The sequence below is a fragment of the Periplaneta americana genome, chromosome 10, assembly GCF_040183065.1.
Source record: "Periplaneta americana isolate PAMFEO1 chromosome 10, P.americana_PAMFEO1_priV1, whole genome shotgun sequence".
NCBI lineage: Eukaryota > Metazoa > Arthropoda > Insecta > Blattodea > Blattidae > Periplaneta > Periplaneta americana.
In genome coordinates this window covers 124913814-124926409 of record NC_091126.1, presented here as the reverse complement: position 1 = coordinate 124926409, position 12596 = coordinate 124913814, and the positions used below count along the sequence as shown (strand labels likewise).

The following is a 12596-nucleotide window of genomic DNA, read 5'->3' as shown; positions in this document are numbered from 1 at the left end:
CTATCACTTGACAATGAACTATATTTTGCCCATCGCCATTTATGAGACAATATGAATAAATTAAGTTCTACAGAGATTCTTCGGCAGGCGACGGAAGTTAAATACGTAGATGACACGCAACATGTGATTCGCGTGATTGTTTGCATTTTCCTTGTCTTTCCAGATGCAATATGTAAGATGAATACTGCAAATTTATTGGCGAATTTTATGAATTGTAAGTCCAAATCCCGAAGTTTGAAACGTCCTTGTTATGTAGTTCAAGTAGTTTAAGTGCAGTAATGAAGGAAATCCCACGTCCATTAACCTATTTGGAAGAAATCAGGTCTTGCATAGCTAAAACATGGCACAATAGACTAGTTGTGCGTGTTACAACGCGGTGGTGGCATTTCTTATTTGAATTACTTACTTCAACACACATTCTATGCGATTTAGAATTTCAGGTTACGGATGTGTACGATTTATGCGTTGTCGTGGATCTTTATAGATACTCTTCTGGAATACAGCCAGACAGGGCCGGATTTAGGCATAGTGCTGCCTCTAGGCAGTGCTAAAATTTACCGCCTCTCAACTCTCATAAACAGTTTATGAGCAGCTATTATACAGATCATGTTTAATTTAAATTAGTTTTAATGAAATGTTACAAAACTTTAAACTACTGAGTGTTCATTTCAAAGTGTGTCATGACGTCACTGTTGTTGAGTCACCGATTTGAAGCGAGTTTCATCTTATATGTCAGAGAAGTTGCCTATTATTCAAGGCGTTCAATCTGAACTTGAGAACGTGTACGATATAACTTGAACGGCGTAGCAACAGATGGCGTCTGTATGGTCTGTGTGCTACCATAACCTCTTTCGCACTGTGTTTTGCGCAGCCAAGTCGTAAGCAGAGTATTTGTTCTCATCGGTTGCGTACTGCAACATTCCACAACACAAATCAAATGCTCCGTGTCCATGTTGACCGTCGAAGTTAATGTCAACAAATACGTAAGTAATCGTCTTAACCCTCTCCCCATATCCCGACAGTACGTGTTTCCAAACAGTTCACATTCCTGCCACTACCGGCGTTACCGTACGTATCGATACGTACTCTTCAGAATGAACGCCGTACTTGCTAGGCAACTTCTCTGGCTCATAGATAATACGCCTCTGCGGAAGTGTAGGAAGATTGAATTCTCTAGGCTCATCGGCTAGCCACATGACGGCATATAGCGAGTCATGACACACTTTGAACTGAACACCCAGTATATGGCTGAACAGTTAAAAGTGTTACAATTTAATACAGGTTATGTACCTTAGACAGACGGATCCCCGTTTCGACACCGGTGCGGCGTCATCTTCAGTGTCTAAAGAACTATTGCTATTCCAGCTGATCTTGATTTCCGACATTTGCGTTCGTCAGTTGTAGGGGTGGGGGTGGACTGCTCTTATGGTGGGAGGAGGGTGGTTGTTTGTTTGTCATATATTATGATGTCGAATAATGTATGGGTATTGAACTGTAATAGTGTATTATGTATATGTTGTGGGTGTGTTATTGTATGCTTACATATTTCATATTGTTCTAACAAGTTTAACTGTGGACTTTCTGGTGTGATGTATAGTATTTCCACATCTGTTTCTATGTTATTATAGTCGTGATTGTTGTTGATAACGTGTTCTGCGTAATTTAATGTGATGTAGGGTTTAGTTATAGCTTTAATGTGTTCAATGTGTCTTGTTTGAAGGGATCTTCCTGTCTTTCCTATGTAAAAATCTGGGAAAGTATTACATTTTAATTTGTAAACACCAGTTGAATTATATTTATTTGTATGTTTGATTAATCTGTGTGTTATGGTATGGAAAGCTGCATGTTTATGTTGTATGGGATGAAGAAATGGTACACAAAATACCTATTATTGAATTAAATGTTATGAAATTACAAATTAGGTATAGGTCTACATTTAAAATCTATACTTGGCACAGAAAATAGCAAATACTGGTGCTTGAGATAGTTGCAGATACATAATATAGGACTAATATTAGTTAATTAAAACTTAAAGTAGAATAAACCTATTATTTATGGAAAATGTTAAATGATGGAGAGTTTCAATTTAAAGAAATGTAATATTTGATTTTGGATGTATTTCAATAAGATGATTCTTTGATCTTGGTCCATAAGTTAATATGAAGAATGAATTGTCCCAGCTTCTTTAAAAGAGATAACATACTTCACCTAGTATTATGAAATGTCTCTATGTCATCTTTACAATTAAAACGATTTTTAGTAAAAAAAAAAAAAGTTCAACAAAGTTAAATTGTAAATTAGCTCAGTACTATGAACACAAAATAAAAAAAAAATGTCTCGGGTAATCAACAGACTTTGGGAAAAATGTTTATTATTCTTTTTAAAAACAAAGAAAACGCAATGAGATGTGATGCGGGAATCCTCCCCAAACAGTTATAATCTTTCTATATATTTACTTACTTATTTACAAATGTCTTTTAAGGAACCCTGAGGTTCACTGCCGCCCTCACATAAGCCTGCCTGGCGTCGGTCCCTGTCCTGAGCAAGATTAATCCAGTCTCTACCATCATATCCCACCTCCCTCACCATATGTGTTTATAGATTCTTCTAATATTGCTAAATACATTATTCTTAAAATATGAATGGGAGCATCAATCATTGTTAGGTGCTTCAAAATATCCCATTAACTGGCAACAGCATTTCACTGATAGTAGACTAAAGGCTAAAAGATTTTCACGTTCCACCTTAAATCTATTCTCACGTAATAAATATTTACATGATTATTGTTGTGGCTACAAATGTGATTCTATTGAAAGAGGTAACATTATTAAGAACGCCATGATTTTTTTCAATATTTATGAATTCAGAGTGCAAGACAAAGCAAAAATATATACCAATTAGCCCTGAGTTAATTGTGGATTGCGTTGATTATGTTAGTTTGTCAAGATCTTGAGATTAAACAACCGAGAAGTCGTGGAATTCTATTTTCGCTCGTTCATGCATACAGTAAGACTGAGGGACTTCTACTTGAACGAATCGTTATACATTTGGTGATATTTAAACTGTAGATACATAAACTTTGCACATACATGTAATATGATGGAATTTTTTCAGCGTTACAATAAATAATTCAAGAATATTTTATGGCGTGATAATTATTTTTTAATAATTAATATTTGAGGAGAAAAAGTCGCTCCGGCGCCGGGGATCGAACCCGGGTTCTTGGTTCTACGTACCAAGCGCTCTGACCACTGAGCTACGCCGAATTCAATCCACAGCACCGGACCGAATCTCCTCCTTCAATGTTTCCATTTGTGGCCCGACTCCAAGTTAGGCATATATATGTTGACGTGTATCCAATGTCAACTGCCATTATACTAGGAGCGCACTCGGCTGAATGACTTGTTTGGCCGGGATTTTCCTCCCAAAATATTAATTGTCAATATTACAGATATTATTCTGTAGGTCAAATTAATAAAATCTATCATATTTTTAAATATATAGGTTTTATTTACTATTACATACTAGCTTATAAAAATGCATATATGAATGCACATAGACTATCTAAAAAGAATGAAGTAAGGAGCTTGATATTTAAATGATTATCTTTAAAACTGACTAATAGTATTTCTACCGAGCGAGATGGCTCTGACCAAATATCATGCATGTAGCATTAATAATTCCGAAAATATAGGCGTGTAACTTTTCTTATAGAATAAAGAAAAAAAGTCACAGTTAAGAGAAATTGGAATCAGAGTTTAGTGTCATTTAAAAACTCTGCATGAGAGCTTCAAAAATGGTGACACAGAAGCCGAAAGACTATAAATGCCAATTTAATTTTATTTTAATATATTTTATTATATATCAAAGAGTTTTTCAAAGGAAAAAATTAATTTGTTTACTGCCTTTCACCTTATTTAAGCACCGTCTCTCCTTAAAATCAGTGAACGCTGATAAGTTAGTATTAGGGCTCTATTATCTCCTTAAACATTGCCAATTTAGTCTTCATCGAACTTTATGCTGTAGGAATGCTATGAAAAGAAAAAAAAACAGAGGGACAGAGAGAAAACGATTATTGATACGGGACATGGGTGAAGTTTTGGTCATTTACAGTAAAAATTGCATTTGTGTCTGTGTGTGTGAAAATGAATCAACAATATCTTATTTATAAGTTGATCAGGTTTAAATGTTCTGGGACGCTTAGAAGCATAAAAATTGCGTCATATTTAAATGGCTGCACCATTTAATTTGAATTCTATACACAATTTACAAGCATTTTTCCCACAATTTTTCTCAGCACATTTCGTCGTGTTCAAGATCTTTCAATTTTGATGGCTGGAAAATGAAAACTTTACTGAATATTCTACATACCAATTAAGGTAAGTAGGCCTACTTGATTCGAAACTGAGTGAAATTGAATTTAAATCTGTAAATAAGATACAGACTATATGTATAATGTAGGCCTATGCTATGAAAGCTCTGTCTGGAAAGTGTGGTACTTGTAGGATTGTACTGCAAGGGTTGCTTTGAAGTAATTTCAATGTTTATTTTCTTTTGAAGTGGCTAGATGTAGATCCTAATAATTTTGCAAATCCAGTCTTTCAGGTAAAGCTCCCTGTAAAGCAGATTTGAATAATTTCAAGGGAAAAATTGTTCCGAGGCCGGGTATCGATCCCGGGAACACTGGTTGAACGTACCAGCGCTCTTACCAACTGAGCTACACGGGAACTTCACCCGACACCGTCTCAACCTTTCCCTTTATATCCACACAACTCGCGTGGGCTGACGAAACGCCAGAGACCCACATCGAGTGCACAAAATCTCTGCGTGACTTGGATTGTGGTTTTCTGTTAACGTACACAGTGACGTACAGTATATATTATGCAAATCTAGTCTTTCAGGTAAAGCTCCCTGTAAAACAGATTTAAATAATTTCAAGGGGAAAATTGTTCCGGGGCCGGGTATCGATCCCGGGACCTCTGGTTGAATGTACCACCGCTCTCACCAACTGAGCTACCCGGGAACTCCACCCGACACCGTCTCAACTTTTCCCTTTATATCCACACAAACTCGCGTGGGCTGACGAAACGCCAGAGACCCACATCGAGTGCACACAATCTCTGCGTGACTTGAATTGTGGTTTTCTGTTAACGTACACAGTGACGTATATATTATCCAAATATAGTCTTTCAAGTAAAGATCCCTGTAAAGAAGATTTGAATAATTTCAAGGGAAAAATTCTTCCGGGGCCGGGTATCGATCCCGGGAACTCTGGTTGAAAGTACCAGCGTTCTTACCAACTGAGCTACCCGGGAACTTCACCCGGAACCCTCTCAAGCTTTCCCTTTATATCCACACAACTCGCGTGGACTGACGAGAAGCCAGAGACCCACATCGAGTGCACACAATCTCTGCGTGACTTGGATTGTGGTTTTCTGTTAACGTACACACTGACGTACAGTATATATTATGCAAATCTAGTCTTTCAGGTAAAGCTCCCTGTAAAACTGATTTGAATAAGTTCAAGGGAAAAAATGCTCCGGGGCCGGGTATCGATCCCGGGACCTCTGGTTGAATGTACCACCGCTCTCACCAACTAAGCTACCCGGGAACTCCACCCGACACCGTCTCAACTTTTCCCTTTATATCCACATAACTCGCGTGGGCTGACGAAACGCCAGAGACCCACATCGAGTGCACACAATCTCTGCGTGACTTGGATTGTGGTTTTCCGTTAACGTACACAGTGACGTATATATTATCCAAATATAGTCTTTCAAGTAAAGATCCCTGTAAAGCAGATTTGAATAATTTCAAGGGAAAAATTGTTCCGGGGCCGGGTATCGATCCCGGGAACTCTGGTTGAACTTACCAGCCTATTACCAACTGAGCTACCCAGGAACTCCACCCGACACCGTCTCAACTTTTCACTTTATATCCACACAACTCGCGTGGGCTGACGAAACACCAGAGACACATATCGAGTGCACACAATCTCCGCGTGAATTGGATTGTGGTTTTCTGTTAACGTACACAGTGACGTATATATTATGCCAACCTAGTCTTTCAGGTAACGCTCCCTATAAAACAGATTTGAATAATTTCAAGGGAAAAATTGTTCCGGGGCCGGGTATCGATCCCGGGACCTCTGGTTGAATGTACCACCGCTCTCACCAACTGAGCTACCCGGGAACTCCACCCGACACCGTCTCAACTTTTCCCTATAAATCCAAACAACTCGTGTGGGCTGGCGAAAAGCCAGAGACCCACATCGAGTGCACACAATCTCTGCGTGACTTGGATTGTGGTTTTCTCTTAACGTACACAGTGACGTATATATTATGGAAATCTAGTCTTTGAGGTAAATTTCCCTGTAAAGCAGATTTGAATAATTTCTGGGGAAAAATTTTTCCGGTGCCGGGTATCGGTCCCGGGACCTCTGGTTGAACGTACCACCGCTTTTACCAACTGATCTACCCGGGAACTCCACCCGACACCGTCTCAATTTTTCCGTTTATATCCACACAACTCGCGTGGGCTGACGAAACGCCAGAGACACAAATAGAGTGCACACAATTTCTGCGTGACTTGGATTGTGGTTTTCTGTTAACGTACACAGTGACGAATATATTATGCAAATCTAGTCTTTCAGGTAAAGCTCCCTGTAAAGCAGATTTGAATAATTTCAAGGGAAAAATATTTCCGGGGCCGGGTATCGATCCCGGGACCTCTGGTTGATTGTACCAGCGCTCTTACCAACAGAGCTACCCGGGAACTCCACCGGACACCGTCTCAACTTTTACCTTTATATCCACACAACTCGCGTGGGCCGACGAAACGCCAGAGACCCACATCGAGTGCACACAATCTCTGCGTGACTTGGATTGTGGTTTTCTGTTAACGTACACAGTGACGTATATATTATGCAAATGTAGTCTTTCTGGTAAAGCTCCCTGTAAAGCAGGTTTGAATAATATCAAGGGAAAAATAGGGGCCGGGTGTCGATCCCGGTACCTCAGGTTGAATGTACCAGCGCTTTTACCAATTGAGCTACCCGGGAACTCCACCCGACAACGTCTCAACTTTTCCCTTTATATCCAAACAACTCGCGTGGGCTGACGAAACGCCAGAGACCCACATTGAGTGCACAAAATCTCTGCGTGACATAGATTGTGGTTTTCTGTTAACGTACACAGTGACGTATATATTATGCAAATCTAGTCTTTCAGGTAAAGCTGCCTGTAAAGCAGATTTGCATAATTTCAAGGGAAAATTTATTCCGGGGGCGGTATCCATCCCGGGACCTCTGGTTGAACGTACCAGCGCTCTTACCAACAAAGCTACCCGGGAACTCCACCCGACATCGTCTCAACTTTTCCCTTTATATCCACACAACTCGCGTGGGCTGACGAAAGCCAGAGACCCATATCAAGTGCACACAATCTCTGAGTGACTTGGATTGTGGTTTTCTGTTAACGTACACAGTGACGAATATATTATGCAAATCTAGTCTTTCAGGTAAAGCATCCTGTAAAGCAAACTTGAATAATTTCAAGGGAAAAATTGTTCCGTGGCCGGGTATAGATCCCGGGAAATCTGGTTGAACGTACCAGCGCGTCTTACCAACTGAGCTACCCGGGAAATCCACCCGACACCGTCTCAACTTTTCCCTTTATATCCACACAACTCGCGTGGGCTGACGAAACGCCAGAGACACACATCGAGTGCACACAATCTCTGCGTGACTTGGATTGTGGTTTTCTGTTAACGTACACTGTGACGTATATAATATGCAAATCTAGTCTTTCTGGTAAAGCTCCCTGTAAAGCAGATTTGAATATTTTCAAGAGAAAAATTGTTTCGGTGGCGGTTATCTATCCCGGGACCTCTGGTTGAACGTACCATCGTTCTTACTATTTGAACCAGGAACTTTTAATAAATATGAAATTAATACATTTATGTTGGGGATATCCAGTGAAAGGTGATCACTGAAAGATGTTAACCATTTATTTTCAGATGATTGAAATTTCTGACTATTCAGTGACCTTGAACTATTTACAAATACAGTAGAACCCCGATTATCTCACTCTATTAACCGATTGGTGGATTATTCGTCTGTCTTTCTCTCGCGTTTTTTCTGCAGAAATATATTAAATACTGTGCATTGCATTAGCACGTTATTTTTTTAGAGAGAGTGCTATTGCACAGTATGGTCTACGGTTCGAATTCTCGTATAAACTCTATAAAAAATGTCTTCTACGGGTGTCAAAAAAAAGTGTTGTTGTGATAAGTATAGAAAAAACTAAATAATTGAATGGTTTGAGGACAGCGAAACCGTGGCTCATCTCGTATCAGAATACGAGATTGGAGTGTAACTTATAAAGTATGTACATCTACAACACGAGACCTCCACTATTTATATATTTCCTCAGACAACCATTAAAAGAAGTTTCCTTGGCCCTTAGAAACTCGTCATTGACAACCAGACTTAAATTAGTGAACTTCTGATCCATTACCTAGCGTGTTAAATACAAGACTATGGAAGAAATTTCGAAAGTGTATCATTCACTAAATTTATGAAAATATTTTGTGTACGGAGTGTTGATTTTTTTTCGATTAACCGTTCAGCCCACTCCCTTCATTACCACGGATACTGTACACAAAATTCTTCATAAAAGTTGTCACAATTAAATTCTGGACAAATTTCAGATAGTTACAAAAATAATATCTTTAAAGTCGGACAATTGTACTATAAGTAGGCGAATATAACTGTTTTTATTAAATATTATTATAATTATGTGAAATCATAATTCAGTTCCAGAGAAGAAATACAAGGCTTGTAAAGTTCTTCCACATCACATATTACTCTGCCTTGTTCTTTTGGAACAAGCTCCTTGATTGATGATTTACACTCTGAGGAGATAAACTTATCTTCTAACCTGCTCTTAATTTTATTTTTTAATTTGCTCAACATTTCATAAGTTTCAGGTATGGTCTAAAAGCAGAATATGTTCTTTGAAAAGATTAGCAACAATACTGAAAAAAAAAATACATTTTCAACAACTCTTCCTCCATTACACTTTAATCTTTGTAAAACTGCTTCAAAAATGTAGGACATTCTGTTTTGACACAGTTCTGGAATATCTTGATAAAAGTTCAAAATTCATTAATAACCGATCTACTGATCTTCCTAAAGACAGCCACATTGTTGGAACATGGCCCATTATTTCTGCAAATTCACTATCTATCAACTGTGCAAATGATACTAGGTATTCTCTCCCTTTGTTAACGATTAAAATGACTAAACATTTCAATACCACAGTCTCTATATCAACGTCTAACGAAGTGCTTGCATGTTTACAGCTTTTATGTAAATCTCGTAACAATGCAGTGCAGCGGTGAGATGAAGAACAAAAACGTTACGAACTTATGCATCATCATAATATTTAGCTTATGGACTCAAATGTCCTCATCATCTGTTCAGAATCGTCCCGCAAATTGAATGTGGGATTGTAGACTTACCAAAACTGGAAAAAAAGAAGCAATTGAAAGTTTGAAATGCTTAGCGTTCAAAGCTTAACTGTGATTTTCCGATCATTACTGGACAATGACAATCAGTGTTAATGCCATATAACTCTCTATGTACATTCTGTATGTCTTAAGTTATGCATTGGCAGTCTTGGTTTATTTTCGACAAGAAAATGACATCCATAATCATTCTTGCAGTGGACTCTTCATATATATATATATATATATATATATATATATATATATATATATATATATATATATATATATATATATTATGTAGGGCCTATATTGGAAATAGTATGTGGAATTCTTTCCTGCCGCTGTATAACCTACGATATGGAGTGGAGTGGAAAACAACGAAGGCCCCGTTTTTCATGATCAGAACAAGAGGTACATGTTCCGATGACGATGTTGTTGTTCAGCCAACTGTCCGAAGACAGGTTTGATCCTCATACGTGACACCAGTAGGCCATCATTCATGAGGCAACTGAGCCAGGGGATAATGGAGTAGGGTGGTCAGTTCCTTTCCCCCCTTCATTACATACATCGCTGTCCAGTAACATTGACGCTAGTCAGACTTGAGATATATACAAACAAATTGTTCTTACTCTGACACATAACGTCAAGTGGATGTACTGCCTGGTAATTAGGGAACGAAGTTTGGACATCAAAACATAGCTTAGATGTTTAAGGAATACTGGCAATAGGATGACGTCAATTGTTTACTTTACTGGTGTACCTTCAGGTTCATTTGCAAAATGAAAGTCGCCGCGTGAAGTGAGCTCTGTTCATTCGAAGTTTAATGGATGCGGGATTTTTTATTGTTTACTGCATTCTAATAGGTTGTTTTGACACAGCGGGTCTATTTTCTGTTTAAAAAGTGAACTCATTTGTTATGAGTTTAGTTGTGCTCTAGTAAAGATACTGTGAAGGTGTATTAAAATGCCGCCAATAAAGTGTAACTTTGCCTGTGCTTGTAAAAGACTTCTGAGATGACTATTTTTCAGTCAATGACGAAAATTTGTGTGTAAATCAGATATAAAAGTTAATAAGCGTCATGATTTACAAAAACATTATGACTCTATAAGACACATCGAACATCTGAAATTGTTTAGTGATTCGATTCGAATCAGTTTACTTTTTATTAACTTGTGTCTGATGCTGATCTATGCGAATATTCCGTTCCATAAACTTCAGAATCCTCATTTTAAAAACTTAATTGAAAAATATGCCTACACGTCTAGAAAATTTCCGAATCCAACAACCATGCGTACACAATACTTACCCTCGTGTTATGAAATAGCTTTCACTTCTTTGAGGTCAGCAGTTAATAACAAAAAGAAATGGTTACTTATATACTAAAACTGAAAAGTGTTCTTGAATAAAAAGTCCTTCATAGCTTATTCGACACCCTGTGAAGTGCAATATGAACTAAATAATGAACAGGCACAAGGTGAAACACAACATTATAATAAATAAAAACAATTTCAAATGCGTACCAGTAAATCGTGTGATGTCGGAAGAACATTTTCTTGTTTGAGTGATAATCGAAACAGATTTATATTTGGCAGTTTACGAATGTACACAGTTATACAGTGCAACAAAATTAGTGACACTAAAGTACGCCATTCATTTTTATTTAAAATGTATCACCATTTTCTACAAAGAAGGGAATGAGGTAATTCGCTTTCGTAAATGTGTGATATACCTTATTTGTTTTGGTCACCTGACTATACCGAGCAATGTTTTGATTCAAGCACAGCAGTGCTATGTAGGAATTGTGAGTTGATATAAACAACATGACTTGTAGGGCTATAACACGCGACGTAGTTAACTTCATAGGTTCGGTGTCAGAAGTTTCATCCCTAGTAATAAACTAATAAGATAGTCACCAGCGTAGCTCAAGCGGGAGCATGTTTGCTTGCTGATTCGGAAAGCGCTCGAGCGTGAGTTCAACACCCGCTTAGGCTGATTATCTGGTTAGTTTTTCCGAGGTTTTCCCCAAACATGAGTAATATCAGGTAAACTATGGAGAATCCTTGGTCTCATCTCGCTATCACCAATTTCATCGACGCTAAATAACCGAGTATTTGATACAACATTGTTAAATATCCAAGTAAAATTTATAAGATGAATAAAATTTGTTCGGCAGGATAAATATTGCGAACCTGTTTTCTGTAGACTCTCTTTCATCTTTATATCTGCGAGGGAGAATTTAGTTCCTCACTGTGTTCCATTTCTCCCTCTTTTTAACCCTTTGCAGCATAGTAGTTGTTCTGAAGGGCGGAGGTAAACTACACACAATTTTCAGGTATAATTCTTCCATACCTTTACTATACACTTGTGGTATGTAATCTGCACACACAACAAAACCTAGGCGATAGGGGTCGTATGTAACTACGCACACAGCATGACTCGGGTTATTTTTTTAATAAATGACACATAAATCAACGCAATGTCAACCGATGTTACGGATGACAAGCACAATTGACTTACGCAGCTTGTAATGGGATTAGAGAGATACTGTATGAGTTAGACAGACTTGGACGGATAGTTACGCAGCAGTTCAACATAAAGCATTGGCCCTTGAACACAGTTGTTTATAAGTGCTATCCACGCTGCAATAAATGTTGTATGGAGTGAGGCCAATGTCATTGGATGTAGATTCCACCTAAGTCAATTTTGGCTTCGTCAGATTAAAAAAATATGCTTCCATAAAGAAATATAAACGTGATTCTGAAATAGGCAGATGGTTGAAACTTATACTCAGTCTACCATTTCTTAACCCACATGAGGTTGGCGACTATTTTGTAGCCTATCTGATTTAGTGGTCATTAAGCCACGAGATGAAAAACTAGATAACTTTTGTGACTATTTAGTAGACAGCTATGTAGACGATGACGCTACCTTTCCTCCTTCAATCTGGGCAGCTAAAACAGGAAGCTTGCAGCGTATAACTAATTAATGCCTGTAAGTATTTTCATATCAGATTCAATAAGAAATTTTTGCACTGCTCATACAGGTTAATTGAATTTCAAATAGACACATACGTGAACATTTAGGGG

At 38.1% G+C, this 12596-nt stretch overlaps 1 non-coding gene across 1 annotated transcript; it reads right to left on the bottom strand.

Moving 5' to 3' along the window:
* Positions 1 to 3193: 3193 nt before the first annotated feature.
* Positions 3194 to 3266, bottom strand: TRNAT-CGU (transfer RNA threonine (anticodon CGU)). The gene has a single exon. It is a non-coding gene; the product is annotated as a tRNA-Thr (tRNA).
* Between the last annotated feature and the right edge of the window lie 9330 nt (positions 3267 to 12596).